Source organism: Halichoerus grypus, chromosome 5 (assembly GCF_964656455.1).
Source record: "Halichoerus grypus chromosome 5, mHalGry1.hap1.1, whole genome shotgun sequence".
NCBI classification, from domain to species: Eukaryota; Metazoa; Chordata; class Mammalia; order Carnivora; family Phocidae; genus Halichoerus; species Halichoerus grypus.
In genome coordinates, this window is record NC_135716.1 from 74453926 (window position 1) to 74458742 (window position 4817).

The window sequence follows — 4817 nt, forward strand, 5'->3', positions numbered from 1 at the left end:
ATCAAAAAGAAGTACAGACCAATATCCGTAAAGAACATGGATGCAAAAATTCTCACCAAAATACTAGCCAATAGGATCCAACAGTACATGAAAAGGATTGTTCACCATGACCAAGTGGGATTTATTCCTGGTCTGCAAGGTTGGTTCAACATTCACAAATCAATCAATGTGCTACAACACAGTAATAAAAGAAAGAACAAGAGCCATTTTATCCTCTCAATAGATGCAGAAAAAGCATTTGACAAAGTACAGCATCCTTTCTTGATCAAAACTCTTCAGAGTATAGGGATAGAGGGTACATACCTCAATATCATAAAAGCCATCTATGAAAAACCCACAGCAAATATCATTCTCAATGAGGAAAAACTGAGAGCTTTCCCCTAAGGTCAGGAACGTGGCAGGGATGCCCACTATCACCACTGCTATTCAACATAGTACTAGAAGTCCTAGCCACAGCAGACAACAAAAAGAAACAAAAGGCATCCAAATTGGCAGAGAAGAAGTAAAACTCTCACTCTTTGCAGATGATATGATACTTTGGGATGCAGCAAAGGCAGTCCTAAGAGGAAAGTACAGAGCAGGTTTTCTGGAAAACCCAAAAGACTCCACCACAAAACTGCTAGAACTCATACAGGAATTCAGTAAAGTGGCAGGATATAAAATCAATGCACAGAAGTCAGTGGCATTTCTATACACCAACAACGAGACAGAAGAAAGAGAAATTAAGGAGTCGATCCCATTTACAATTGCACCCAAAACCAGAAGATACCTAGGAATAAATCTAACCAAAGAGGCAAAGAATCTGTACTCAGAAAACTATAGAATACTCATGAAACATATTGAGGAAGACACAAAGAAATGGAAAAACATTCCATGCTCATGTATTGAAGAACAAATATTGTGAAGATGTCAATGCTACCTAGAGCAATCTACACATTTAATGCAATCCCTATCAAAATACCATCAACTTTTTTCACAGAAATGGAACAAATAATCCTAAAATGTGTATGGAACCAGAAAAGGCCCGGAATAGCCAGAGGAATGTTGAAAAGGAAAAGCAAAGCTGGAGGCATCACAATTCCGGACTTCAAGCTCTATTACAAAGCTGTAATCATCAAGACAGTATGGGACTGGCACCAAAACAGACACATAGATCAATGGAACAGAATAGAGAGCCCAGACATGGACCCTCAACTCTAGGGTCAACTAATCTTCGATAAAGCAGGAGAGAATGTCCAATGGAAAAAAGACACTCTCTTCAACAAATGGTGTTGGGAAAATTGGACAGCCACATGCAGAAGAATGAAACTGGACCATTTTCTTACACCACACACAAAAATGGAATCAAAATGGATGAAAGACAGGAGTCAACTAATCTTCGATAAAGCAGGAGAGAATGTCCAATGGAAAAAAGACAGTCTCTTCAACAAATCATCTTGGGAAAATTGGACAGCCACATGCAGAAGAATAAAACTGGACCATTTTCTTACACCACACACAAAAATGGAATCAAAATGGATGAAAGACAGGAGTCTTAAATGTGAGACAGGAGTCCATCAATATCCTAGAGGAGAACCCAGGCAGCAACCTCTTCGACCTCAGCCGCAGAAACTTCTTCCTAGAAACATCACCAAAGGCAAGGGAACCAAGGGCAGAAATGAACTATTGGGACTTCAACAAGATAAAAAGCTTTTGCACAGCAAAGGAAACAGTCAACAAAACCAAAAGACAACCGACAGAATGGGAGGAGATATTTGCAAATGACATATCAGATAAAGGGCGAGATTCCAAAATCTGTAAAGAACTTATCAAACTCAACACCCAAAGAACAAACAATCCAATCAAGAAATGGGCAGAAGACATGAACAGACACTTTTCCTAAGAAGACCTCCAAATGGCCAACAGACACATGAAACAGTGCTCAACGTCATTTGGCATCAGGGAAATCCAATTCAAAACGTCAATGAGATATCACCTCACATCAGTCAGAATGGCTAAAATTAACAAGTCAGGAAACGACAGATGTTGGCGAGGATGCGGAGAAAGGGGAACCCTCCTACACTGTTGGTGGGAATGCAAGCTGGTGCAGCCACTCTGGAAAACAGTATGGAGGTTCCTCAAAAATTTGAAAATAGAGCTACCATATGACCCAGCAATTACACTACTGGGTATTTACCCCAAAGATACAAATGTAGTGATCCGAAGGGGTATGTGCACCCCAGTGTTTATAACAGCAATGTCCACAATAACCAAACTATGGAAAGAGCCAAGATGTCCATCAACAGATGAATGGATAAAGTTGTGGTATATATACACAATGGAATATTATGCAGCCATAAAAAAAAAAAAAAAAAAAAAAAAAACGAAATCTTGCGATTTGCAACAATGTGGATGGAACTAGAGGGTATTATGCTAAGCGAAATAAGTCAATCAGAGAAAGACAAGTATCATATGATCTCACTGATATGAGGAATTCTTAATCTCAGGAAACAAACTGAGGGTTGCTGGAGTGGTGGGGCGTGCGAAGGATGGGGTGGCTGGGTGATAGACATTGGGGAGGGTATGTTCTATGGTGAGCTCTGTGAATTGTGTAAGACTGATGAATCACAGAACTCTACCTCTGAAACAAATAATACATTATATGTTAAAAAAAAAAAAAAAGAAGAAAGAAAGTAGGAAGGGAAAAATGAAGGGGGGTGGAATTGGAGGTGGGGATGAACCATGAGAGACTGTGGACTCTGAGAAAGAAACCGAGGATTCTAGAGGGGAGGGGGGTGGGGAGATCGGTTAGCCTGGTGATGGGCATTAAAGGGGGCATGTATTGAATGGAGCACTGGGTGTTATATACAAACAATGAATCATGGAACACTACATCAAAAAAAATTAATTAAAAAAACACAAAACACAAAGAGACATCACTAAACACATACTAAAATGACTAAAATTTAAAGGACTGATACTACCAAGTACAAACAAGAATACAGAGGCAACTGGAATTATACATTGTTGATGAGAATGTGAAAAGGGACAGCCATTTCTGAAAAGAGTTGGTAATTTCTGATAAAGTTAAACATACAATCTAGCAATTTCACTTCTAGGTATTTACCTAGGAGAAATTTTTTAAATAACCTATAAAAGGACTCCTATATGAATGTTTATATAACTTATGTTCATAATAGCTAAAAACTAGAAATAATACAAATGTCCTTTAACTGGTGAATGGGTAAACAAACTGTGGCATATCCATATAATGGCATGCCACTCAACTATGGAGAAAAACAAACTGCTGGTTCAGATAACAACATTAATGAATCTCAAAAGCATTTTGCTAGACGATAGAAGCAGACATCAAAGATTACATTCCATGTACTATTAACATGAAAGTCTAGGGAAAAAATACTATGGTTACAGAAAATATATCAGTCGTTCCAAGGGATTGGCAAAGGGGGGAGGAGACTGACTGCAAAGGGGCATGAGAAAACTTTCTAGGGGATAGACATGTTCTATATCTAGATTGTAATGACAGTTATAGGACTATATATTTGTCAAAACCATTAAAATATACACTTGAAATTGGGGGTTTTATTAAGTAAATTAAATCTGAATAAGGTTTTTCTTAGAAAAGAGAGAAACAAGGAAAATAGAAAAGAAGACTAAGGGTTTAATTCAGAGGTTCATCATCTTCAGATTATATTCATAGTGGAAAGAAAAATGAAATGAAAGAAAAAAGAAACATTTATAAAACAAATTTCCCTAACTGAAGAATATGGGTACTGAATGCTTAATATAACAAATGAAAAATATACTTACACCAATGTGCATTTTTGTGAAGTTTCAGAATATCAGAATAAACAGAAGGTCCTAAAAGTTTTTGGGAAAGGGAGTCATATATAGAAGCAGAAATGAGAATGGCTTAGCCCTATTGGGCTGGAAGATAAAGACAAATGAAGAAAGCTTTCAAAAATCGTATTTCCAACCTACAATGCTGTATCACTTTTGTCAGTTAAGTATGAGAATAGAAAAAAGGTAGTTTCATATATTTAAGATCCCCAGAAGTTTACCTTCCATGCATTCTTCCTTATAACCTACCAGAGAATTTGTTCTATCAAAAGTAAGACCTAAGTGGTAGGATGTGGGTTTCAAGAAATAGGACATTCAATATAGATAGAGAAAGAAGATTCCCAGGATGTTGCTGAAGAAAAGCTCCAGGATGACAGAAGTGCAGCAAAGCCTGGAGAGCAAACATTCCATTTTGAATGGAAAGGGGTGGGGTAGAGTAACAAAGAACTTTATGAAGAATGCCTCCAAGACAATTAATATCCCCAAGGGAAAAAATTGGTCCAATAGAAGAAGTGATATACACATCTATGCTGATAGAGATTTACAGCCATGGGGAATGGTTTAGTAATGAATGAGTGATAATCAGTTTTTAACTTCAGGTAACACAAAAAGTCGTCAAGAAAGGAAATGTACTAAAAACACACAAAGCAGCTCAATTTAGGAATATTTACATGGTAATTAAAATAAAACCTCTCAATAGTGATTTTTAAAAATTATAACCTTATTGGGAGAAGATCAATGAAATAGACAGTGCAGGGATAGGAAGTAGAAGGTAGGAGGTGGAGAAGATCAATAAACAAAATCTGAAATTGAAAAAAAATATATCAATATTTTTAGAGGGACGCCTAGTGGCTCAGTCAGTTAAGTGTCTGCCTTCAGCTTAGGTCATGATCCCAGGGTTCTGGGATCAAGCCCCATATTGGGCTCCCTGCTCAGCAGAGAGCCTGCTTCTCCCTCTCCCTCTGCTGCTCCTCCTG